Source organism: Cervus elaphus, chromosome 14 (assembly GCF_910594005.1).
Source record: "Cervus elaphus chromosome 14, mCerEla1.1, whole genome shotgun sequence".
In the NCBI taxonomy this organism is placed as follows: domain Eukaryota; kingdom Metazoa; phylum Chordata; class Mammalia; order Artiodactyla; family Cervidae; genus Cervus; species Cervus elaphus.
In genome coordinates, this window is record NC_057828.1 from 59,944,451 (window position 1) to 59,972,371 (window position 27,921).

At 43.3% G+C, this 27,921-nt stretch overlaps 1 protein-coding gene and 1 pseudogene across 2 annotated transcripts in view; both read right to left on the bottom strand.

Annotated features, from left to right (window-relative positions):
* The window catches only part of ASTN1 (astrotactin 1), a 343,197-nt gene that overhangs the window by 266,111 nt on the left and 49,165 nt on the right, over positions 1–27,921 (bottom strand). The window lies entirely within an intron of this gene.
* Positions 780–27,532, bottom strand: LOC122708022 (annotated as a pseudogene).

The window sequence follows — 27,921 nt, forward strand, 5'->3', positions numbered from 1 at the left end:
TTGGACACGACTGAGCAACTAACACAGTATTATTATTACCATTATTTTGGTTTCATTTTCCTTTTTTTTTTAAAAAAAAAAAAAGCCCCTAAATTCTCTGGCTTCCAGAAAGCATCAGAGAAACCAAGTGCCATTTCAGGACACGTTGTAAAGCAAGACCTAGATGCACACGCCGCAGGGAACACCTCTGGTTGCTCCGTGTATAGCACGCAGGCCTCCAGCAGACTATGGGGAACGCACCAGGGGCGCGACCCACCCCACTCGCACCTGCGGTGTTGCCGGTTTTAAGGCGCTTGTGTCCCACTGCCCGGCCAGCAGTGCAGAACCGACACAAGAAGCCTGAGGGCACCCGGCGCCACCCATGAGGCCACGCCTTCCCCTTTGGTCTGGGGAGGCCCTGGGCAGGCTCACCCCTGGCAGCAACGCCTAGCAGGGTCCCCCCGAGAAAACGGCCTCTGCATGGAAGCAGACCAGGTGCACTTTATGAAACTAAGAGGATGGGCGGCCACTCTACTCACTCAGCAGACAGGCGGAGGCGCAGGGCAGGACAGTTGCCAGGGTTTTCTTTTTTTCCCTTGTTTTAAACAGTTAATGCGCTCGGAGAGCTGGACTAGACGCAGGTGTAGAAATCTCGGCCAAAGTCTTCTATGAAAGAGGACGCCACGTGGGGTGAAGAGGGTAGCTCCGGCGGCCCCACAGTCTGCGTCCGGCTGCGGCCACGTGGCCGTGGACAAGTTGACCCTGAGCGGCTGCAGCGGGACGATTCAGGGGCCGTGGCGTCAAGGTCGCATGTGTCGCTGCAGCGATTTTCTCTTTCTCTTCTGAAAGAAACAGCAGCACCTTGGTGTCATCAGCCACCTCCAACTCTACAGGGACTGTGATGGGGACACTGAAGTAACCGGCAGTGGGGTCGTCGGCATTCAGCTGCCTGTTGATGGAGTTCAGTGCCTTGTTTCTGCAGGGTAGCAGGGCTTCGTTGTGCGCTGGAGGCTGCGAGGGTGGGTCAGTGGGGACTATGCCACAGGCATGCAGAGGGGCTCCCGGCCCAGTCGTAGCCAACCACGGCAGCTGTGGTCAGAGGTGATAAAGAGCTCGCGCAGGTGATCGCAGTCCGGCTCTGGGAAGAAGTCCAGGCGCCGCACGTGGCGCAGGCACAAGGCCATCTCCTCCCGGAGGCTCTCGCGGAGCATCTCGATGGGCGTGGCCCGCTTGGTATCCGGGATCTTCTGGGAACTTTTCTTTGAGCATGTGGGCCTTGAGCCCCTGGCCACACCGGCTACCGCGCAGGAATCACAGGAACCGGCGGCCCAGGGTCTCCAGGGCGTCTTGGTGGCTCTGCTCCTGACCAGGTATGTATTGATGCTCAAGCCGTGCCCGTCACCTCTTGCGCTCGCGGTACGGGATGTGATCCTTGGTCTCGGGGTCTCTGGACTCCTCGGCCAGGTGCAAGTTGATGATGTGGGTGGTGTGCTGCTGATTAGTGCCCGGCAGCCCCCCCAGAAAGTTCTCGGGCTTCACATCCAGGTAAATGAGGTTTTGCTGTGAGTGTTCTCAATCCAGGCGGGGGCCCAGCAAGATTGCGATTGTGAGCACTGTTTTGAGCGTGTGTGCAGTTGGAGAAGAGGTCCTCCACGCCGAGCAACTCCAGCTCTGAGGTGGTGCGCTTCCCCCACTGGTCAGAGGAGTGAGGACGCCCTCCGTGTCGCTGAGCTGCTCTCAGAAGCAGGACTCCAGGCACTTAAGGCTGGGACACCAGGACTTGATGAGCTCTAACTTGAGAGCTACGTATTCATTTGTAGAGAGATTCTTTTTCTAGCCAAAGTTTCTAACTGTTGTTAAGTGGCTGTCTACTCTCCCCAAACCTCTTAAATGACCCAGTCTGTGATATAGGTTCCAAGAGGTCATGAAGTGAACCCAGATCACCTTCTATTAATGTTAAATGAGCCTGTAAATGCACGTTGGGCAGCAAATCAAAACCACTGTTAGCAGCTTCTCTAACTGAAGAAGTTCCTGTCTGTTAAAGGACCAGCTGCCCTTTCATAAAAGACCACTTTTTTTTTTCTATGAATAATACATAAAATAGTAGGGAAGAAAACACATTTCCATTAAGCAATATCAATTCTCAACACACTGGATATAATCTCTTATACCTCTATAATTAAAAATTAAATACAAAGTATTATGTTGAAGAAACTCCAAAGCTGATTTTTATGTACTCTCTTTTTTCTCCGAAAACCTCATTCTTACCAGCCTTTCAATATAATTATATTCCAGGGAAAAAGTGGCAGGCAGAAAAGAATAAATCAACATATAATCTTCCTTTAAAGTCCTGGCTTATATTTTATGATGTGTACAGGCTGTTTAAAAAAAAATCATGTCTGAAATTTTCCACAATGAACATATGCTATCTTCCATTATTTTGCTATTTTAAAGAGAAAATCATGCAACATATCAGATCTGTTGTATCCCTAGACACAAGAGACTTTAGTTTACTGTGCAGACTTTCATTGACTGTGTGGGTTTCTATTAACCTATTTCTAGATCTTAAGTCCCTGACAAATAGCTGGTGCTTAATGAATATTTTTCTGAATAAATAAATACTAATATTAAAAACAAAGACTAAGAAGATATTTGAGGATGGGACAATTCAATGTTTTGCCAATATTATTGCCCAGTGAATTTTCCCCTTCTCTGCTCCACTTCCCTCTTTACTAAATAAAGACAGAGCAATTTCAGGGAAACTATCATTAGGAAGTGGGAGGATTCTTCTTACTGTTGTCCTTAATTCACTTGGGACAGGCATTCTCATTTATTTAAGAAAGTCCATTGAGTAAAAGTCCATTAAGTAAAAGTCATTGAACTCAGGAAAGTATGGGCATCTATCTTCTTAAGCTATGAAAGTAAAAAGTAATAATATATTACAACAAAAAACTAGGTTATATGCCTTTCAATCAACATACCCAAATTGATTAAAATTCAAATCATAGGATTTTTAAAGATCCATACTGTCTTGGAAAATAACCCTTCCTTTTTAAAACTGTGGAAGCTCAGGTAGAAGAAGTTAAGTGATAGTCCCAAAGATACAGAACTAGTAAATGGCAGAAAGACTTGTTCTCAGGTACTAAGTCCAATTTCAACACATGTTCTATTTCACCTCATTCTACTATAACCCCCTTAGTGCTTTATAGACAGACAATAAAAATTAGTTAATGCAGATGATGACGATAATGAAATTTCACTGTGCTGGAAACAGGGAAATGAGGTCAGTTAGCTGGCATTTGGTGATGCTTTTGTTTAAGGCAGAACATTTATTATTCTCTCTCTCTGCATATAAAAAAAAAATCTATGTACTTTGCTAAAAAAAAAAAAAAAGCCTTAGGCAACTAAATATCATTCATTAAAACATTTAAGACAAGTGACAGCTTCTAGTAATACATTTCCAGAACAGAACAAGCAGGATAAAGATAACTTAGAAACTGCATACATAGAGAATTTTTCTACTGATACCCTAATCCCCTGCTGGCCAATTTTTAAAAAGTGGGCTTTTATTGTACCATAAAAATGAACGGGCTGAGGCTTTCACATCCGGAGAAAGGTTGGTACCTGCACGAAAAATGTTTTGCCTTTCAGAGTTCAGGATGAGACAAAATCCTTGTTACTCTTGGGTGAGGAAAACTAATCATTGTGATAGAATTGGGTATTGAAAGGCAATTTGTGAGTAGCACATAAACTATAACTTGAGCAAGATAATTCCATTTCTAAGATGATTACTGATGCAAGGTTGGTCCTGGGGTCCTTTCCCAGTATTACCACTAATATGACCTTGTCTTTTACATACCAAAGACCCAGCTTTGGAGAACTGTTTGACAGTAGCTTTGAAAGCTAAGCACTTTGTATCTAGAAATTCCAGTCATCAGTGTATACCTAACTAATATGCATTTGTATATGAGTCAAAAAAACATTCACAAGAATGCTCATAGCAGCCCTATTCAAAACTGCCCCAAACTGGAAACTACCCAAATGGCCATCATGAGTAGGATGGATAAATACATTGTGTTATAGTCACACAATGGAGTACCGTTTTGCAGTGATAATGAATGAACTAGAGCTACACTCAATAACACAAATTTTCACAAAAACATATTGTAGAGTAAAAGAAGCCACCTACATGAAAAGTTTGAACCCTATGATTCTGTTATATGAAATTTCAAAGTGATCCAGTTAATCTGTGGCGTTACAAATCCAGTTAATGCTTTCCCTGGTGGAGGGGGTGGTGATGATGGGAAGGGACACAAGGAGGATTTTTTTTTTGGGGGGGTGCTCACTCTGTTTTCTTTCTTGATCAGGGTCCTGCTTATACAGGGTTGTTATCTTTGTTTAAATGCACTGACCTTTATGCTTATGATTTGTAAGTTAATATGAGTGTATGTCTATGTCATTAAAAAAAATTGAACAAGCTCTGAACATTTTCCTATAGAAACAAGATAGGGCGAGAGTGACGCATTAGTAGAAGAGATGTCCCATTAGTAAGATAAAGAATGACTGCACCCACAGGCAGCCTTCCCTCCCTTGCCCTGTTTTACCCTCATCATTGCTTATGAAACTGGTCATCAGCCTGCAAATGAGGAACACAAATGTATAAATGTCACATTCTTATGCAGGAACCAAGGCACTCACTTCTTTTTGCCCCAAGGCAGGATTGGGTCTCAGTTTTCATATACTAAAAATGGACCTATTAGGGTAATGAGTGAGTTCATGTCTGTCATTTCAAGTTGATTGCTGGCAGTCTGTGTTATCTGAGATGTGTCCCACTAATTAGAGAGAAATCAGATAAATTCAGGGAACATACATCATTTGGGGACATGGACTAATTGGGCATTTGTCCTTTGTGCTCCATCTGTAAGGACCACTGAGGGAACACAGAGGTCTGTCGTCAAGATTTAAAAAACGGAGGAAGGAATAAACTTTTAAGTACTTATTATGAGCCAATACAGTGTTAGGTATTTGAATAATCTTCACGGTAGCTTTCCAAGTCAGGTAATACTGGCCTCATTTTACAGAGAAGGAAACAAACTCTGAAAGAGGATGAAACCTATGGAAGTTCTATTGCTACTAAGGGAAAAGAGATTCAAATTTGGGACCATTGACTCCTCAGGCTGTTTTCATATAGTATAGTTTCTATGGAGATCAACAGCCCTTTGGCAAAATGTCTGTATTCTTTGGAGAAAGATAAGGCAACCCACTTCAGTATTCTTGCCTAGGAAATCCTATGGACAGAAGAGCCTGGCAGGCTACAGTCCATGGGGTCACAAAGAGTCAGACACAACTGAGCGACTAAACAACAACAATCAGATTCCTTAGAGAAAAGAACCTAAGGATTCTTTTTAATTCTGCTTCAGATCAATCCAAACACCAGGGAGTATTCCAAGTGCAAGAAAAAACAGAGTTTTGCCTGGAGAAAAAAAAGTCTTAAATAGCTGGGAGTAGTGAAGGTTTAAATTTTTCACAATTGTCATCACTGGGTCAGACCACTTTCTCAGTCAAGCCCAAAATTCTTTCAGAAATGATGATATCCAAGGGGTGGTCTATGAAATACCTCCCAAAAGGCAGTCCTCAAAATTTTAGGCATTCACATTCACAGTTAATGCATCTAACTTCCTTTAGACTCAAGAAGGAATCCTAGCACTATAGAACTGGCCAAGACCCAAAGAGGAAGAAAAAACCAGTGGTGCCAACCCAAAAGACTTTAGAGAAACCATAAACCGGATATATTGCTTTGAGGTGTCAGAACTCCAACTGGGAGCAGACCTTGCCTGAAAGCTATTCCCTGACCATCGTGGCTGCTGCTATGACCTAGAATAAACATCTGACTCTGCCTACCTTAGCTTTCCCGCACTGCAAAAGGATGATAAGAACTCCTGCCTGTCCTCAAGGATGTTAAAAGGACCAGCTAATGTTTACAGGAAGAAGCACCACGTAAGTGCTAAGTGACCACCAGTTCAGGGAGCCTTGAGCAAGGCGGGTTGGTGTTGTTCTTGCAGAGATCATATGTGTTCTCACCTCCCAAAAGAGAAGGTTTGAGAGTGACCCCCTATGTCGTCATAAGACACAAAAGCAAATGGATGATGTACAGATATATTGGGGGACTGAAGGAAGAAGTCAGAAAATAATTAGAGTGAAATTTGCCAGGCTAAATGAGATCTACAGTAGCCCTGTCCTTACATTCAAAATCACAGGCAGCCGTTTGTCCTCTGCATGCTCTCTGGCAGGGTTAGAAGGACTGCGCACTGGGAGAGTTGAATGAAACCACACTGGAGGGCTGGTCAAGAGAAAGCAGCCACAGAGACTCTGAATTAAAACTGATCTAACATGAGGACAGAGAAGAGGATCCACTGAGTTACAGAGATAGAGCAGCCAGTACGCAGTGGGTCTGCAGAAACAGCAAAGCAATAGATAAATCAAACAGTAGCTGGCTTCTGTTCAGGTGACTCTCCTCCAGGGCTTCCATCAGGTGGCAAGCAGAAGTGAATACTAAGAACAAACTCCCAGGCTCTGAGTTAGATCATTTTACATGTTTATCAAACCAGTCAATCCTAAAGGAAATCAGCCTTGAATATTCATTGGATGGACTGATGCAGAAGCTGAAGCTATAATACTTCGGCCACCTGATGCAAAGAGCCAAACCACTGGAAAAGGCAGGAGGAGAAGAGGACGACAGAGGAGAGAATGAGATGGTTGGATGACATCACTGACTCAATGGACGTGAGTTTGAGCAAGTTCCGGGAGATGGTAAAAGACAGGGAAGCCTGGTGGGCTGCAGTCCATGGAGTGGCAAAGAGTCGGACATGACTTAGTGACTGAACAACACATGTTTATCATACAGTCCTCACCAGCCCCTGAGAAGTGGGTACTATCATTTTTCTAGAAATGAGTTCAAAGTGAAAAGGTAACTTGCCTAAGATAATGACATCATTACTAAAATATAGATCTGGCTGACACAGGAGCCCTTACTCATTAAACTGGGTCCTCCATCTTATCACAGTTATTCACAGTGTCAACTAGCTCTAAGCAGATTGCTAGGCCAGCTCAGTTACACATCTAAACCATGGTACCTGGCTTTGGAGTTAAAGCATATGGCCTGAAGTGCAGTAACTCATCCGACAAGCATTTGAAGAGGGCCTGCTGTGGGCCAGGCTTGTACTAGATGTGTATAATGCAGGCAAAAGAAGACCGACTCCTTGACTTTGGTGATGTCCTTCAGCTCCAACAAGCATGGTGGGGTAGTCATTCTTGGCAAGTGCTCCACAACAAACCTCAGCCGTAGTTGGCAAGATGCATAAGCAACCACTGGAGGTGATGGCCCCTTGGAAGCCATTCTCAAGGAGCCCCTCAGCAAACAGAGAATATTCGTTAGTCTAAGTCTTGACAGTTCTATATTAATCTCCTGAAGATTATGCAGCTAAAATCTGCTGCATGTTCCTTTACTTTTAATTACAGTCCTATGAAAGGTTTGATTTTTTTGTGTGGGGGGGGCGGGGGGGAACTAGTAGTTACTGCAGAAGAAAAAAGTTCTTAATTTATTCATAATGCTATTAAGACAAAGTCATGTTTTATTGGGCTCTGTGTGTTTATGTTGTGACGCAGAAGTCAATAAGAGGGAGCTTTAGTAATATATAATATCTATTAATATTCTCCATATATGTTCACCAAACAAACAATGTCTCAGCATCAGTAAAGGATTTCAATAATTAAAAAGTATGATTTTTCCCAGTTTAACTATTTCCTATTAAAAGGATGCCACAGACACTTATGCTGACAGCCTCTCATTCCCAGCTAAAGCAATTGCACTTTATGGGGAGAGAGAGTGAAATGAACGATATAGTCCAGGAAGGGGCTCTTGTCTCCATGCTGACACTAACTGCAAATGACCTTGAGGTCTAGACCCTTCCCTCTTCATCTGTAGGCTGAAAAGATTTAGATGAGGCGATAGCCATGTCTTCCCCTGCTTTCCAATTGTGAAATAGTACTCCCCTGGGCCTTATCTTTATCCCTCCTTGATCACTGCTACCTTTTGTCAAGGATCTTTTTGAAATGAGTTTCTTGTTTTCCCAAATGGGCCTTGCTCTTCGACTGCTCAGCCTGGCTCACAGTTAATAGGCAGAATGGAGGCCCACTGGCTACGGAGACAAGCTATGTCTCCCTCTCTGACTTGCCGTTTGCCCTTGATCAGAGTCACTTAGGAATTCCAGGCCCATCATTTCCTCACTGATGGGGGATTATGTGACGATACTCACCTACCATGAAGGAGTGAGAGAAGATTAAATAATATGCTTGTATGGGACTTAGCCAATACTTGATGGTACACTGGATACTTGGTATTAATTACCTTTTGAGTCTCACAGAACTTACCTGAAATACCTTCCTGATTCAAGGACTAAATGGTTCCATAAGAGGGTTTAATTCCTTTTCACTCCTGCAAAAAACTGTGCCACAAACTGAGAGCTTGATATACCATTGCGAGCATGAATTTCGTCCACCTTAGTCCCTCAGAATCACTGACGGATCACAGTCACTATGTTTCACACTCTCAAATCATTTTTCCCATGTTCCTTTATAGATAGATGCTTATTGTGCTATAAACATAAAGGGAACGTATCCTGTGGGTATTTTGACACTGTTAAGACTCCCTCTCCACTGTAACTAACTGGGTCATCCCACTATAATCTGGAGAACACAACCTGGCTTCATGGAAAGAACTCACATTTAAGCAGGAAATCAAACTCAATGAGATGATGATAATAATTATTGTTAGCGCTGATTGAGAAATTAGTCTATGCCTGCATTGTTCTGAGAAATTTTCACTTATCAAGTCCTTTATTCCCCCAGACAACCCTATGAGCTTGTTACTATTTTCATGTCCATTTCACTGTGTAAAGAACGTGCAGCGCAGGGAGGTTAAAAGCTTCAGAATGCCACATTTCCAGGAATCGGTGCATACCAGATTTAAACCCAAGCAATTTAGCGTCTGGGCTTTTAATTATGCTACTCTCCAGAGTTGGCAGGATGATCTGAAAGAATATATCAATATGTAGAGAACTGGCCATACCAAAGGCACACAGAGAACAGCATTTTTATACTATTTAGGTTAAAATAGCTATTTTCTTAAATGCTGCTGCTTTTCCCAATTGATGATGACAAAGACTCATCTTTTATAGTCCTCTTCTCCACTTTTACTCCCCACGTTTAGCGCCACTGGTCTCGTTGCTATCTCAGTCCACAGGCACAATGCTGGGTGGCATCCATCGACATCCCGGCGTGAACCTCCTCTCAGTGTCACCTGGGAACTTCCCCAGGTCCGCCTCGCGGAGTTCCACTTCTTCATCTATCAGCTTCCTGTCTGAAATAAAACTCAGAGGAACACGTCCCTCCCCTTTTCCCTCTGCCTCCCTCACTCTTTGCACAGCTTCAGCCTCTGACAAACCGGTCCCTTGTTTTGTAAGAAAGTTAAGATACACTAAAATTTTAGGCTGTGATAACTTACCCTGGTAAAAGAAAGCTCACCTTAAGATTACAGACTCCTTATTTCCTGCAATTCACTGATCCAGTCACTAAAACATCATCAGCTTATTTGGCTCAGGTAAGCATCAAGCTGAACGGTATTCTAACAAATGATAGCAGTGGGGAGGCAGACAGCAGGTCTTAGAAGACACCATTCCCCAAAGATGATCATAGTAATTTGCTGTCACCATTCCATCACAAGTCCAGGAAAAACAGCAGCATTAAAACCCATGCAGAAGGCAGAAATTTTGAAACTTGGAGAAGTACATGGTGCTCTTGAATCCTGGGAACTAGTGGCAAAGCCAAGAAATAATGAAGTAGCAGATGGCAGGCCATCAGCAGAAAGATGGACCCTCCCACTGCCTCACCTAACTAATTTCAGGGCAGCTGGTAGTTTATCTAAAGACCATTTTAAAATCCTGCAGTGCCTTGCTCCTCAAAATGTGGTCCATGGACCAGCTGCATGGACATCACTTGGGAACATGTTTGAAACGAAGACTCTCAGGTCCCTTCCCAGACCTCCTGAGTCTGAATCAGCATTAGAAGCTGCTTATTCCTGAGTCTTGAGAAGTTTTGGTGGGGGCTCATAGCTCAGGTTAAGACTGGCAGGTCTGACCTAGCTGTAAGTAGACCCTATTTTGAAATTTCATTGAATAAGTAAGAACGTATGATAATATAAAAGCAAAATTAAGCAGGAGTGAAAAACTTTTAAATTGTGCTCAAAATAAAGCTGCAATAGTAAAGAAGAGGATGGCAAAAAGATCTACATGGAAACCCAGTAGGAATATTCCATTTGCTGTTCTGATGCACCTTCACTGTTCATCTTGCTCTGAGACCAGAGAGGCTGACCTCTGTGAGAGCAGAGGGATGAAGAAGGCTGAGATTCTCCAGAGGGCCCCTCGTCCCTCAGTGAAAGTCACAGCTCTGTCCCAACAGCCCTCACCATCTCGGAGTTCTGGTAACCCCTCCTCCTCCTGCTCTTCAGGCCTGAGACTGGTCACAACACTTTAAAAGCCCCTGCATACTGCACTATTCCCTTTTGTACCTGTTAAATAATCCCTCAGTAAATTCTGTAAGACTCAGTTGGAGTATGTAACTTGTTTTCTGCTGGGACTTGGATTGCTAGATTTAGACAAAACTGTTGGTTCAAAGGAAGAAAGGAGAGTGGAGAACATTAACTAATCATAGGGGAGGGAACTTAAAATATAAGAATGGTCCAGGGGAAAGAGGTAGCAACAAATTAGTAACTAAGGGCCATATTCCATCACACAGATGTCAAACACGGGAAACAGGCTCTGAACATGTTTAGTAGCAAGCTTACCTGTCATCTATTAAGAAATCCTACTTCTCAAAATGGGGTTTCCACTGCATTTCAGTCCAGAAGCTTTACTAAGTACATCCTAGTCATGTCTTGTCATCCCTTTAGATGCCCATCTGACCTGCATCCACAAACAGCCTTTGAAGATAAGTCATCTCTTGAAAGTGTCCCCCCTCCATCCCTTCTCCCTAAAGTACAGCATTGATTGGATAAGCCCCCCTTTTCCCTGTAAGACCTATCCTCTCACAGTCAATGTGTTCAAGTCCCCCATTCCTTTGTATAGTATGACCCCTATTTTGCAGAAGCTTCCAGAATTAGATATGATCTAATTTCTTTCTGACTTCTTTACACCACAGACTGTCACACATGTACATGCATTTGCCTATCTGCAAAACCACATGCTCCTCTCCTCGAGTGGAGTTTGGCCCACACCACTCCAGAGGGCCCACCTCTACAAGGAGTCAGCATGACCAGACTGGTCAGGTAAGAAGGCTTTCCTGCAGCTGCCCATCCATAACTGCCACTCGGGTGTCATGCTTATTCCTACCGCATCCTCATTCTGTCCCTCTATCTAGAATCTTATCGCCAGCAACCGGTTCTTAAATAATTCTCTGTCACCCAGCATTCAAGGCCCTTAGCAGGCTCACCTTCTTTGTGAAGTCTTCCCTGCAACTTTAAAACATAAAAATTCCTCCCTTATCAAAATTCCTTTTGGTGCTTGCTTCTAAGTTTGAGCCCAGGGGCTTTCTATAAGCAAAGCACATGTGCAAACAGAAATGGATACATGGGGCAAGAAGATTCAGGCATAACCTCTAGCTTCCTGGCTTAAGACCCCAGGTGGAAGGTGGTGTTGTTTACTCCTTTCTTTATTTTTATCTCTTAGGCCTCCTTTATTCCATAATCATTCTTCCCTCCCTCCCTCCTCCTTTTTTATGCCTTTGATTTTTTACTAAAACCTGGTCATTTGTCCTAGAGCATGTTTCACGTTCTGGGATTGCTTTATGTGGTGGCTTTTAACATGTTCCCTTACTTTTTTTGTCTTTTAAAAGTTTGCAGTGAGATACACATAGCATGAAATTTAACATCTTTAACTATTTTTAAGTCGACATTTACAGGACATTAAAGTACATTCACATTGTTGTACCATCATTACCCCCACCATCCATCTCCAGAATTCTCATCTTCCTAAACTGAATCTCTGTACCAGTTAGACAGCAAGCCTCTCTTCCCCATAGCCCCTTCCTCTCAACCCATGGCAGTGATCACTCTACTTTGTCTGTGAATCTGATCACTCTAGGAATAAGTGGAATCATACAGTATCTGTCCTTTGTGACTGGTTTATTTCACATAGCATAACATCCTCAAGGGTTATCCATGCTGTAGCATGTGTCAGCATTTCCTTCTTTTTAAGGCTGAATAATATTCCATTGTTGGAGAAGGCAATGGCAACCCACTCCAGTGTTCTTGCCTGGAGAATCCCAGGGATGGCGGAGCCTGGTGGGCTGCTGTCTATGGGGTCGCACAGAGTCGGACACGACTGAAGTGACTTAGCAGCAGCAATATTCCATTGTATGTGTATAACACATTTTATCTACTCATCTGCTGATGGGAAGTTGGGTTCTTTCCACCTTTTGGCTATTGTGAATAGTGGGTAATGCCAATTATTGGGTTGGGAAAAACAGAAGGGAGAGGGATGCCAGGTAAAGGGAGAAACAGTAAATCTGGTTTGGAGCATGTTAACATTCTGTGCCTCTGAGATAAAAAAAATGCTCATATTTGGTATACAAATATTATACATACAGCTTTTGAGTTCAGAAAACTATCCCAACTGGAGGACTAGATTTAGCAGTTGTGGGCATTTAGGTAGCAATGAAATCAACAGAGTAAATGAGATAACCTATGGAGAACAAGCAGAAGATCAGGACTGAGTCTTGAAGGTGGTGAGTTAGAGAGGATGGGGGCTTCCCAGGTGGCTCAGTGGTAAAGAATCCACCTGTCAATGCAGGAGACCCAGGTTCGATCCCTGGGTTGGGAAGATCCCCTGGAGTAGGAAATGGCAACCCACTCCAGTATTCTTGCCTGGAAAATTACATGGATAGAGGAGCCTGGCAGGCTGCAGTCCATGGGGTCACAAAAAGAGCTGGACATGACTTAGCGACTAAACAATCACCACCACCACAAAAGAATGGTGAGCAAGAAAAGGAGATAGAACAGCACAGAGAAAAATGAGAAGAAATTCAACAAAATGTGGGGCTATTTGATTCTGCACAACATCTAGAATAGACAGAGGATGTCAGGCCTCATCAGTTTGGTAAAAATTAAAATTAAGAATAGACATAAGTGAAATTCTTTAAATTACAAATATTGACTTTTCAAATATAGTATGCTACATTTAAAGGTATTTACTTGAAGCTCACAGAAAACAGGTAGTAAATCTAAGGAATTCATTTGTTCAGGAAATAGTAGAGGAATATAGATAACTAGGAAAGTGTGCATGAAATCACTGATGTTACATTTGTGACACATTGTTAGAAGATGTTTGAGACACACCTGATAAAACTCTCAAAGTGGTTTTAAAGGAAATAAATTGTGTTTCACACACACACACATGCACATACACTATCCCAGGGGACAGACAACTTCACTGCATTCGATGTGAGAATGCTCTAGGATAGAATTTTTGAACTCCAGTCCTTATAAGAATACTGTCTATAAAAATCACTGTTGAGGGCTTCCATCTTGGCTCAGTGGTAAAGAATCTGCCTGCCAATGCAGAAGACATGGGTTCGATCCCCAATCCAGGAAGATTCCACATGCTCCGGAGCAGCTAAGCCTGTGTACCACAGCTGTTGAGCCTGTGCTCTAGAGCCCAGAAACTGCAACTGCTGAGCCCAGCTGCCACAGCCACTGAAGCCTGCACACCCTGGAGCCTGTCCTCTGCAACAGGAGATGCCACCACAGTGAGAAACCCATGCACTGCAACAGAGGAGAGCCCCCGTTCTCTGCAGCTAGAGAAAAGTCAATGCAGCAGCAAAGACCCAGCACCGCCAAAAAAAGTATTTTGTTTTTTTAAATCACTGTTGAACAAGAAACATGAGACCTCGGTTGAAGAAGGTAAGTGTCAGTCGTGTCCAACTCTTTGTGACCCCATGGACTGTAGCCAACAGGCTCCTCTGTCCATGGGATTCTCCAGGCAAGAATACTGGAGTGGGTTGCCATTTCCTTCTCCAGGGGATCTTCCCCACCCAGGAAACCTCAGTTAGATGTCAGGAAAAGCAACCTGTGACTGGAACTTGTTTAAAACTTTCAAAATTGTAGAATGCTAACTGAAATCAAGAGGCTATAGAATATCTTCCTCTAACATTGTTTAAAAAGCAGAAATGGGTTCTCATCTGTCTGGTACTTTAAGTGCAGGCATGACTCAGGATAAAGAAGACAGACTTGAAGATCTCTCATGGGTCCTTCCTTTCATAAGATTATACGATGTTCTCCAGTTTTACTGCTTTTGGTGGAAGAGCTTTCATCTTTCCAAACTACTAAAATAGATAGCCTGGCCAGCTTTTTCAGACTTACTGATTTTTCCACTTCCTTGAAAAGCTCAGTTGAAGGCATCTTTCATCTTTAATTCTGCTTCTGAATATTTCCGTCTTACACTACTTATTATCATTCACTTGTTACTTGCCCTTCCTTCTCCATCCTTTCTCTACCTTATTTATCTACCAAAAAAACACACTAATATTTTATTTTTTTTCACTGAAGTCTATTGGTTTGAGAACTCAAAGTTGGTGGGTAAATTTAAACCATATATTGTAACATGAAAAATTATTAATAAGAATTTTACTAGGTCAGAATTTTAATTCTTTTGGTCAAAGGCCATCACTAAACTTACAGAGGAAAGAAAATGTATAAAGAAAACTTTAAGTTATAAAGATCAAACAAGGACTAAGCATGATTTCCTAAGTATAAAAATAGGTAACATATCACGGTTAATTTATTAAAACCATAAGACTGATTCATCAGTATATTCTTTGGGCTGAAGTGTCTAACTTAACATTATTAACTCCAATTCTGAAATTGTAATAAAGGATCAAAAATTATACATGTGTCACTGACAGGCAAACCTTCCTTTTATCAGTGATGTTCCAGAGTAATATTAGTTTTCATTATTTTGATTATCCTCCCAAAAAGTTTAGAATTATTTCTAGATACAAAGCAGGAGGAAATAAATATGCACCTACTAGGTGCAATATTCTATGCTTTCAGTGTATATAGATTTTGACTTACTCTTTACAGTGACCCTGGTAGATAAGGACTTCTCAGTTCTGTGTTCTACATAAGTTCACAGAGAGTAGATAACTCCTGCAGGTGCTACTTTAGTAAATCGCAGAACTAGAATCTGGTTCAATATGCCAGCAAATTTGGAAAACTCAGCAGTGGTCACGGGACTGGAAAAGGTCAGTTTTCATTCCAATCCCAAAGAAAGGCAAGGCCAAAGAATATTCAAACTACCACACAATTGCACTCATCTCACAGGCTAGCAAAAAAATGCTCAAAATTCTCCAAGCAAGGCTTCAACAGTACGTAAACTGAGAATTTCCAGATGTTCAAGCTGGATTTAGAAAAGGCAGAGGAACCAGAGATCAAATTGCTAACATCCGTTGGAAAAGAAAGAAAAAGAGAATTCCAGAAAAACATCTACTTCTGCTTTATTGACTACACCAAAGCCTTTGACTGTGTGGATCACAACAAACTGTGGAAAATTCTTCAAGAGATGGGACTACCAGACCACCTTACCTGCCTCCTGAGAAATCTGTATGCAGGTCAAGAAGCAACAGTTAGAACCAGACATGGAACTGGTTCCAAATTGGGAAAGGAGTACGTCAAGGCTGTATATTGTCACCCTGCTTATTTAACTTATATGCAAAATGCTGGGCTGGATGAAGCACAAGCTGGAATCAAGATTACCAGGAGAAATATTAAAAACCTCAGATATGCAGATGACACCACCCTTATGGCAGAAAGCAAAGAGGAACTGAAGAGCCTCTTGATGAAAGTGAAAGAGAAGAGTGAAAAAGCTGGCTTAAACCTCAACATTCGCAAAATGAAAATCATGGCATCCGGTCCCACCACTTCAAGGCAAATAGATGGGGAAACAATGGAAACAGTGACAGACTTTATTCTCTTCGGCTCCAAAATCACTGCAGATAGTGACTGCAGCCATGAAATCAAGATGCTTGCTCCTTGGAAGAAAAGCTATGACAAACCTAGACAGCATATTAAAAAGCTGAGACATTACTTTGCCGACCAAGTTCTGTCTAGTCAAAGCTATAGTTTTTCCAGTAGTCATGTATGGATATGAGAGTTGGACTGTAAAGAAAGCTGAGTGCCAAAGAATTGATGCTTTTGAACTATGGTCTTGGAGAAGACTTTTGAGAGTCCCTTGGACTGCAAAGAGATCCAACCAGTCCATCCTAAAGGAAATCAGTCCTGAATATTCATCAGAAGGACTGATGCTGAAGCTGAAGCTCCAATACTTTGGCCACCTCATGCAAAGAACTGACTCATTGGAAAAGACCTGGATGCTGGGAAAGATCCAATGCAGAAGGAGAAGGGGACAACAGAGGATGAGATAGTTGGATGGCTTCATCAACTCTATGGACATAAGTTTGAGCAAGCTCTGGGAACTGGTGATAGACAGGGAAGCCTGGCGTGCTGCAGTCCATGGGGTCACAAAGTTTTGAACACAACTGAGCGACTGAACTGAACAGAGAATCTGGACTCAAAACTGTCAGAACGCAAGCCCTGAGCAGGTGCACCACTGTCCACTTTAGAAAAAAGGAAATGTGAAAGGTCCCCTGATGCCCGCTTGCTTCGAGTATGGGCTCAACAGACCAGGAAATAAGCCAGCATCTTGCCTTTAATTATGAAGTAGACATAATTTAGAAAAAGATTGCTGTGAAAGCCTGGCTGAGTTTGAGAGAGGGAAGATCGATCAAGCAAAGTGAAATTCTGTGTAACCCTCCTATACACTTGAAAAGACCAGTTTCTATAAAAGCTAGCCTTTTAGAAATGGGGGCGTATTGTATTTCACTCAAAGGTTCTTTAACAAGAAGACTAGGTTAGTGGGGAGACCGTGTTCTCATTGGCAGCCACTTGATATGAATTAGTTCCCTGAATTCTCACAACCACCCTGGCATTATGACTTTATACTGGAGAGATTGTGTCTCAGAGAAATCAGGTATTTCTTGGTCAGTGTCATGAAGTAATGGAGCTAAGGTGTGGATCTAGGGCTAAGTCCGAAGACCAGGCTTGCTCCATTATAATACCATGGGGAGAAGCCGTGCTGAAGACAGTTGAGGCAGTGCTTCTCAGCCTTCAGAGTGCATATAAACCACCTGGGATCTTGCTGAAACACATGTCTAGTTCACCAGGTGTGGGATGGAGCCTTAGAACCTGCATTTCTGAGAGGCTCCCAGGGGATGCTGACGCTGCTGGTCTGCAGCCATGATGGGTGTATTTACGAAGCAACTCCTGCAAGTATATTCCCAAGCCAGGCGTGCTTCAGCTAGATGACTTCAGTGAAACTGTGCTTTCTAAAATATCCAGTTAGTGCTCTAAGTCAACAATCCCCAACCTTTTTGGCACCAGCTACTGGTTTCGTGGAATACAGTGTTTTCCAAGGACAGAGTTGGGGCTGGAGGAATGGTTCTGGGAGTACTGGGAGTGATGGGGAGCGGCAGGGCAGGTGAAGCTTCACTCCCTCCCCTCCTGCGGTGCAGCCCAGTTCCTAACAGGCCGTGCATCAGTCCCGGGGGCTGGGGACCCCCTGCTCTAAGTGAGAGGATGGTGAATGTCTCTGCTATAGCTGCTAAGATAGAGAGTGGGAACACAGAAAAGATGGGGTTGAGAGATTACGTGTTCCCCATGTGTATCACCCTAGGCCGTCACTTCCGTTCTGCAAGCATCTGGCCAACTGCTCAGCAAAGCAAGGACTCCAGAGCAGCTGTGAGCAGTTCCATTTGTAAGGCAGAATTTCGCTGTGTCTCCTGAGATCCTGGAGGCTGCAGCAGTTCTCCAATGAGCAGGATCCTCTGTGACAGGCCCACATCCATAGAAAGGGGTGGAGGGGCTGGCCACTTGGAAGTGTTTGTTATAAAGTTGTTTTTTGACTGTTTACTGTGGTCCTCTGCTCTGCTTTGCATTTCACTTCTTCCCCCCTGCCCCACCCCATTCCCTCCCTCCCGCCCTTATAGAAGCCCAGTGACAAGCGACCCTCCTCCATGTCTGTGAATCAGGCATCAAGGCGGCTTCCACAAATGTTCTCTATTTTAGTGGAAACAGACTTCATAGCAGATTGCTTTGGATACCACTGCGGTCGCTTAGGTGTCTACCTAGTCTGCGATAATTGCTTCATTTCAGCAGCCAAAAAAAAAAAAAAAATACTTATTACCATGTTTTTGCAGCTCACACTGGCTTTTGTGTAGAGAATCTTTCACATCAAAGGAAGAGGGACTCTGTTGATGACATACATACCAGCTGTTTCCAGAACTGCTGGCCCCTCCCTGCCACGCCGCCTCTGAGGGCCAGCTGAGGCCCTGCTCACCGGGAGTGAGTTCCTTGAGGACACTGGGCATCCACCTGTGTCTGGCAGGGGTGGGTGCCACCTGGCAACAATCAGCCTGGGAACATGGACTCAAAGGCAGACATGGGTAATGAGGTCCAATGGGGGAAATGGCTTCAAACTGCTCTTGATCAATATTGCCACAACGAGTAGATTTTGCTCCCTCCCAAACAGACAGCTCTGCTTTCTCTTCATCTCACATCCCTAATGCCCCTGGGTCTGAGATGTAGCCGGGGGATGGGGGGTGGAGGAGAAACGCATGAGGTGCAGACATCCCCCTATTCTAATAAGATAGCTGCATTACCTTTTATCTCTACATTTCATGCAGCTTAGACAGTCCCGGGGCAGCCCAGAATCCTTTTCTCGTTTCCCCTTTTCAAGTCAGTCTGTTATCATGCACAGTGCTCTTCTCATTAATTTTTTTTTTCCTACATCATCTCCTGCTCCTCCCTCTGCTATGACCTCTCTCCCCTGTGACTGGTTGTGAAGGTTCTCTTTCATTTCTCTTTCTGAGGCAGTCTTTGTAGAGCTAACTTTAACTAGCCAACCAATTCTTTCCCAAGCCTCTACAAAGCATCTCATGAAAAGGGACAGGCAAGCATAAGACACAGCCGACCCACGTGAAGCCTGCAGCCCTTTCCTATCTCCATCCTTCTCTGCAGACATTCAGCCTTTTCCCAGAGATGGCCTGGAAACTGCCTCTTTATCACAAGGAGTTCAGCCTCCAAGTGGCACCGGGCAGCCAGTTCGCCATAGGAGACAATAAGTCATAACCACTGCACAGAGACAATAAGTCACAACCACTGCACTTGCTCCAAATCAGGCCATCAGAACCTAAATCTGTTTCTAGTTTCCAAGTGGCAGAAAAGAGACCATTTTCTCTTTAGAACTAAAAGGGATCATATATAATATTAGGGGGCTTCCCAGGTGGTGCTAGTGGTAAAGAACCTGCCTGCCAATGCAGGGGATGTAAGAGACACAGGTTCAATCCCTGGGCTGGGAAGATCCCCTGGAGAAGGAAATGGCAACCCACTCCAATTTTCTTGCCTGCAGAATCCCATGGTCAGAGGAGCCTGATGGGCTACAGTTCATAGGGTCGCAAAGAGTTGGACATGGTTGAAGCAACAGAGCACACAGCACACATATAATATTATGACACTCGAGGTTCAGTGATTAAAGTCTCACAACACCTTGGAACCAGGATGAGCTGAGTGACATGTCTACTCTCCCTGTTCTGGAATTGGTTGTTTCTCATGGGAAGCATACCAGACCATTTCAGCTGGAAAGCCATTTTCCACTGTCACCCTTTTGACCTTGGATTTGTTCTCTTCCACACCTTCCTCTACTACCATCTTGTTTCCTTTGAATGTGCCAGTTCTGGAGCTGCACTTGTGTGGTTTTTTATCTTTTCTGTCTCCCCACTTCCCATGCACTTCCCTGCTTTAAACTCACTTCTTTGCTCTCACTCACATATGCTTAACCACCACCCTGGTTCCAGAAGCTAATCTCTGCCCTGATACCATTTTTCTGGCCCTCCCAACCTTGCCACGCTCTCCCAATTCCGGCTACAGGATTCATCTGTAATCCATTAATGCCCTGCATTAACTGAGTGTGTAGACAAGCCCCACCTAATCTCCATAATTATTCAGTAGGTGGAAAGGGAGTGGAGAGTTTCCCAAAGAAACATAAGAGAGTGAGTTACAATTTAAAAACACATAACTCTCTGCATAGCAGAGAGTAAACGTGATTGATGGTAAATTTGATATAATATACTGGAGACAGTAAAATTGGTCATATAAAAAAGTGTTGTAAGTATTTAGATAAACTCTTAGGGGAACAGCCCCAAAGGATGGATGCAAAGAAATGATGGCTGGGAGGTGACAAGACACCCCCTGTCTGAGTTAAATATCATTCAAAGCAAACGTGTCACCTGACAGAACACAAAAGGAGTACAGTTTAGGGATTAAGTATGTTTGCTTTGGAGCCAGACCACCCGGGTTGGTTCATTACTTTGCAATTGCTATCTGGGAGAGTGTGGCAAGTTACTTAATTTTTTTGAGGTTCAGTTTCCTTATATGTCACATAAGGACAATAATACCCATCATAAGGTGGATGAACTTCTTAAAAGAGAATAATGCAAAGTGCTTGTTTAGCACTGTGCCTAATGCATAATAATTCCATAATGGCTATTTGTTTATAACCCTTTGTTCTTACCATCAGATCAGACTCTTGAGCCGTGTGGACAGTGACTCTTACATGACATGAATGGCTCACACATACTTTTTAGTTGAACTTTTTATTTTGAGATAACTGTGGCATGACATGCTGTTGGGAGAAATAGTAGAGATGGCACATGTCCTTTACTCAGCTTTCCCCAATGGTAACATTTTGCAGAACATTTTACAGTATCAGAGTATGGCAGTCAGGATACTGACAATGATGCAAACAAAGCACTGATCTCACTCAGAATTCCTATTTTACTTACACTTATGTGTGTATATGTGTGTACGTGTGTGTGTGTGTGTATCCTATGCAGTTTGGTTGCATGTGTAGTGTCAGGCACTCACCACCACAATCAAGATGTGCAGCAGTACTCCAGTTAAAAAAAAAAGAAAGATGCACAAAAGTTTCATTACCACAAACATACACGTCTTTTGGCCTGAAACTTTATTTTTTTCTTTTTAAGTTAATTTTTATTGCAGTTAGTTGCTGCACCATATTGTCTTAGTCGCACTGTACAGCAGAATGAATCAGCCATGCATATACACATATCTCCTCCCTTTTGGACTTCCAACTCATTCAGGTCTCCATAGTGCATTAGGTAGAGTTCCCTGTGCTATATCTTTTTTAAAATCAGGATTTTAAACAGCCTAATTTGGGTGGCCACAATCAAAATGCTCATTTCTGCCTTTCTTCTGGTTCCTAGTACATTTTATCAGTGATGCTCACGGATTTTCCTGAGCCAGCTCTTTATCCTCCAGTGCATGCGGTTCAAGCGCAGTAGTGGAGCACTTGCCCATCAGAGATTCAGAGCCCATGAAAAGAGGAGGAGGACGGAGGAATGGAGGGGGTGGGGAGAAGGGCTAGGAGGAGGGCGAGGAGGAAGAGGAAGAGGGAGGAATAAGAGTGAGGGCAGAGAAGAGAGAGGAGCAGGCATGGCAGCCCCTTCCCTGCCCAGGTCAGGAGAAACACCCCCATGTCCCCAGTCTTGATGCCACCCCCCCATTTCACCCACAGGGAGTATCTGGTGATCAGTCAGTTCCGATTTGCTGATGTGCTCTAGTCCAGAGTCTAAAAGGAGCCTGTTCTGACCCATACTGAGCTCTGAATATAAACATAAAACCACAGGGATTATAAATTTAGCCCCCCTCTCCCAATCCAGACCCTATTCTGGTGAAAATGAAATGGAAAGACACATATAGGGGAACACATGTGCAATTATGCTTTTGTGAGGTTCAAACAGTTTTTTATAATTATAAAAATACTTGGCAAGTACCTAAAAATAGAAAAAGCAAAATAATAATCATTCCTAATCCTATCACCATAGATAACTATCATTAGCATTTCTGGAGTGTAATGTTCCCTCAGGTTTTTTCTCTGCAAATATATCTATATGTGCAACGCTGAATTTTATAAAACTTGTATCGTACTACATAGCATTGTGTCTCCTGGATTTTCCCTCGTTCAGTTTCTAAGTCATGCCTGACTATTTGCGACCCCAGGGACTGCAGTAAGCCAGGCTTCCCTGTCCTTCACTATCTCCCAGAGTTTGCTCAAAATCATGTCCATTGAGTCAATCATGCCATCCAACCATCTCATCCTCTGTCACCCACTTCTCCTGACCTCAATCCTTCCCAGCATCAGGGTCTTTTTCAATAAGTCAGCTCTTCAAATCAGATGCTCAAGGTATTGGAGCTTCAACTTCAGCATCAGTCCTTCCAGTATTCAAGGTTGATTTACTTTAGGATTGTCTGGTTTGATCTCCTTGTGGTCCAAGGGACTCAAGAGTCTTCTCCAAATTGAATATTATGAAAAGGATTTTCCCTGGATCGTCTTATTGGGTTTCCTCCATGTTTTGAATATGCTAAATTCTGTGTAAGATGAATTTAGAGAGGCATAGTTTATTCAGCTGTTCCTGTGATATCGCTTAGATATTTTATCCACTTCTGTTTCTCAGTGTACCTACATCAATGTTGCTTTCATCACTTATGTTCAGTTGTGTTTTAGTCTTGTGTTTGAATGATGATTAAAAAAAAAAAAAGCAAAAAACTAAGAATTTTTGTATTGTCAGTGTGGTTTTCCACTCAGTGACATACCCACATATCTAAGTTGATCTAATCATGGTTGTTGTGAGATTCCAACAAGTAGAGAACCTTGAAATGTGTAGAATTCTTTCTGCCCACATTTCAGCCAACTTAATGTTTCTATAACACTAATTCTTTCCTAGAACTCTGAAAACACAAGGTAAAATCTTCAACTTTCAGGAAAGGGATTTTTAAAAATGTGCTTCTATTTGGTTATATGAGAAAACATGGGGGGAAATGTTTTTCCATTTGTTTCTATGCCAGTTCTACCCTCTAGCTGGCCAAAACAAAGCAGTCACATAAAATTCCATGAGATCCTTTCCTGAATAACCTATACCACTGCTAGTAGGCCCCAGGCACGTTAAATGGGTAGGACATTATAATTCTGAAACAGTGTTCATGGAAGTCTTCTGGAGGGCAAGGTGAAAGATCCAATGACCTTCCAAAGTACCTCGACACCTAGAATTCCTGGGAATTCATGAAACCCAAATGTAGGACTATCAAGTTCTCACTGTGTCTAAGCTGACTTTCCTCCTACTTGGGACTATGCAGCCATCACCAGGCAATGATGAAACAGGGACAGACAGACCATGATGTTGGCACCTCTTCCGCCTCACAGCCATTTACAGAAAGAAGCCCTCTTTCCACAGATGAAATCTGAGACTTTATTAGTAAGACTAAATATCATCTTTATGTATCATGCTTGATATTATTTATTACATTAGAACTGTACTCAGATGCATTACTGTATTTTACGTGTAGATGAAAGCTGTATCTTACGCTGCTTTTCTCAAAATCAAAATATTTTTCTTATAGAAACAACTAAGAGTTTATTGTTAAGTTGTGGCATAAAAGCTTGCCTCTCACAAGCTCACAAACTTACTTCCCTACATAAAAAAATGTCTTTTCTCAACTTTGATTTCCTCCGAAGCCAAACCCTCCTCTCTCCTTTCATTCACTGCCAAATTTCTTAAAGCACTCTGCATTCTGCCCTCCATTTCGTCATCTGACCTTTTCATCTTCCTACAACGTTTCTTTCCTCCACCACTCTACTCACCTGACTAGTCACTCTTGACTATCTAATCCAGGGGGTTTGCCCTTCATGGTTTTCCATCAGACTCGGTTATCTGATCATATTCTCAATCAGAAAGCGCTCCCCTGACTTCTTTGACTCTCGGTTCTCCTACTTTTAGTCCTGACTTCCCTTCTCAGTTCTCAAGCTTTTGAATTTCCTACTCATGAGAAGCAGGCCTTCCTCAGACTGTGTCCCACCCTTATCAGTCCTCATGCCCTCCCCGGGAAACCCAGGGCCCCAGCACTGTGTGTTTTTGTTACTGCCTTTATCCTAACAGCTCCCACATCCTTCAGTCCAGCCCTTCTCTCCCAACCGAGCTCTACAACCAGTGGTCCCTTTGAGTAGGCACATGAATTTCCCAGCTGCACCTCAGGTTCAACTTTTCCAAAAGCAAAGCTATTGTCTTTCTCTTCTCAGCCACTCCCCACCCTCAACCTGGAAGCATCTCCTCCCTTGCAGTTCTGAGCCTTGATGAAGAGCAGGCTGGTTATTTTTAAACATACAGAGGACATTTTTGACCCTCACCCCTACATTTACTCAGTGACCAAGCTCTCTGGAGCTTTCCCCAGACCTCCCACTCACAGTTCTTGTCCTTTCTCATATCACTCTCAGCTTCAGTCTCATAAGTGTTCACTTGAACTTAGCTTTCTACCTTGAATCTCTTTCCTGAAATCCTTTCCATCTCCCTTTTCATCATGCCCAGAAACAAATTCTTAAATTTGTTTTAAGAATTTTAAGTGATTGGTAGAACCCATTCACCAGATATCTACTGAGGACTTGCTGTGTGCCAGGCCCGGGTTAGCCCTCGGGATATAAGAGAGAACAAAGGTGACAGAAAGCCTCCCCTGGTGGAGCCCGTGTCCTGTGGGGGCTCACAGAATAAGCAATAAGCATTCAGCATGGATTCCCTCCTCAGACAGCTTCACTGGTTACTCGTTTCTGCCTGCCCCACCACCACCATAAAAATAAAATCCAAAGTTTGAGGCATGATTATGTTCAAGGTTCTCCAAAGCCGAGATTTCCAGGTGTCTCAAACTGCATCTCTCGTCACTGCACCGTTCACCATTTCCCAGGCACACCCATCATAGTCCCCCTCCCAGCCTTTGCCCAGGCTGTTTCCTCAGCCTGGATTGCCCTTCTCCTCCATATCTACAAAATAGCCATCATCCTTTGAGATTCTACATAGATGTTGCTTTCTCTGTAAAGCCTTTCTGTTCTGGAAGCCCTGGGCACCCATCAAAGGGAATCCTTTCTTTTATGCATGTTTATCCTATCAATCATTTTACACTTGCAGAATGTGTTATATGTGAAGCATGGTACTAGATATAGGTCTCACTCTCTATCTATATATATTTATGTATACACACAAATATATATATATACATATACAGCAACTACTTCATTTTCTGTATTATGTTTACTGATAATGTCTCCACCCTCCATCCCATAAACACAGTAAACTGTAAGATTCTTCCAAATAGGACTTGTTCTTTTCCGTATTTATTTCCCCATCACATTGTGTTGAACATAGCTGTTACATGAATGGATAAAAGACCAAATATATATTAGTAATAATACTGAGTGTGATAACGACAATCTGATGATTTAGTGAATCTAGGTAATAAAATAGTTTTTGTATAAAAGTGCAATCAGTTGAGGCAATTTTCTTCTTTAAGGATGACGGGTGTTATTTTTCAATTATCACCAATTAATATGCATGGCGTGTTCACAGGATGACTGGTGCTGCTCCTAGGGGGGCTCCATGGACTATTACTGAGGTGAGCCTCGCTCTCCATTGCTCTGAGAGAAGTAATTTGTCTTGATATTCTTGGTGTCAGTATGCAAATTAGTATATCCCTAGGAGCATAAAGAAACCAGCTAGTTAAAGTAAAGACCACTAGGTGGTTCAGAACAGGTACATCTTTCTTTAAAAAAGTCATTACACAGAGTCAAACTAATGGTGGGATGTCTTAGGGAGAAAGTATTCTAATCCCCAAACAAAAGGGTTTTCAAACAGTTCACTACAAGCTGTCTTTAAAAGGCAGTCCTGACTATCCTCTGTGCGTCTCACGGTACCTGGTTTGCTAGTATTATCTTTCCACATAAGGCTAGAAATGCATTTTCCCCTTAAAACAAGTGTGTAAGTGAGCCCCATAAAGGACTGGGAAATCCTGTCAGTCTACAGACTTTTATGTATTTGTTTCTTTATTTTTGGCCGTGCTGGGTGTTCATTGCTACCATGGGCTTTCTCTGGTTGCAGCAAGGGGGCTGCTCTCTAGCTGTGGTGCACAGGCTTCTCACTGTGCTGGCTTCTCTTGTTGTGGAGCTCAGGCTCTGGGCATATGGACTTCAGTAGTTGTGGCTCCTAGGCTTAGGTGCTTCCAGGCATGTGGGTTCTTCCCAGACCAGGGATTGAACCCGTGTCCCTGCACTGGCAGGCAGATTCTTAACTACTGGACCAGCAGGGAAGTCCCAGTCCACAGACTTTAAATCAACCGAAAGAAGTAATGCTGCAGCCAGAAGCTCACGGAGAGGGCAGAACCTAACGGGAGACAGGTTTGGGGGTGGGAGGGGTCTCAAAGACATGCCAAGAAACAAAATCATAATTTGCTTTATTTCCTGCTGTAAAGATATTTTTCCCACAGGAATTCCCTTCCTCTCACGTTCTCCACCTGGAAAATTCCTGTTCATTTCTTCTTTGTCAGTTCTTGAATGTTATTATCACTGGGAAACCTTCCCAACCCCTATGAGGGTTAGCTACACCCTCCTCTGTGCTTGTGCAATGCCCAGCACGTATATGCCAAATGGCACAGATCCCCTGGGGTGGTAGCCTCATCAATGTCAAAGGCTATTTCTTATTCACCCCAGTATCCTAGAACCTACCCAGTGCATTCATGCTTAAGGTCAAGGAAGACAAATGGCATTCACTACTGAATACGCAGATTCCTACATACCTCTCTGTGAATATGTTTAATATTGATAATGCAGGAAACCAAACTTCTCCTATTCCATTTTCTGGTTCGGCAACACTAGATCCAGAGTAGGTTGTCACAGCTTTGCAGGCTGCAAGTGAGTTGCCATGGAAACAAGGTTCTGGTTGGAGGCTCTGGCTAAAGAGCCCTTCTCAACTCAGATAAAGCTGCAGAAATGCAAAGGGTATTTCAGTTCCCCGCCTTCTTTTTTCCCAAACCTTCCGCTCACTTGAGCAACTTGAATGCCGAAGCCAGCTGAGTTCTGGGAGCCAGTTCTCCTGGAACTCCATATACTCCTGGAATGGCCTTGCCCACACGAAACAATACGGAGTTAGCTCTGGACACTCCTTAATGCCTTCTGTGCATCTCTTACTTTTCCTTCTGCCTTTTGTGGTTATTCTTGCTCCGCCTTCCATTTTGTCTCATTCTCAGTATCACAAAGAACTACCCCAAGTATGTCCACTAACGATCTTCTTGTTGTCTATCAGAAGCCACCCCCCTCAGTCCTAAAATAGCAGGGAAAGCAATGGGGCAGACCGGGCCGTGGGGAACTGTTGAAAGAACCCTTTCTCTGGTTCAGAAGTCAGGTGCCTTGTCCCACGATCCACGGTCAAAAACTCACCAAGTCTTCCAGGAAACAGGCTCCTCCTCCTCCTCTTCCCTGAGGTACCAGAAAGCAGCCATGTTTTGCTAATGTGTGTTTGCTCCCTGCTACGCCAAAAGCAGCAGCAGCAGGGCCTCAGAGCTAGAACAGGGAGCAGCAGTTTAAAGCTCCTATCTCTGGTCTCGTGCTGGAAAGTCTCTTCGAAGTATGTTTGTGTGATTCCTTGATATTTAATTGAAGTATTAAAATGCTGAGCTGCAACATTGATACTCAATACATCCTCAACTACCCTGGTGAAAGTTAAACACTGGGAAATTTTACATAAAGACAATATGGAAACCAGGCATTGAGAAGCCTGTCGGTGCCCAGAGCCCCACTGCTTATGAAGTCACGTAACCCACTGTCTTTCCACAAAGGGCTTTCTCCTCCCCTTAGGAATCTCAAAGGGGTTTTCTTGATCTGAATTCAC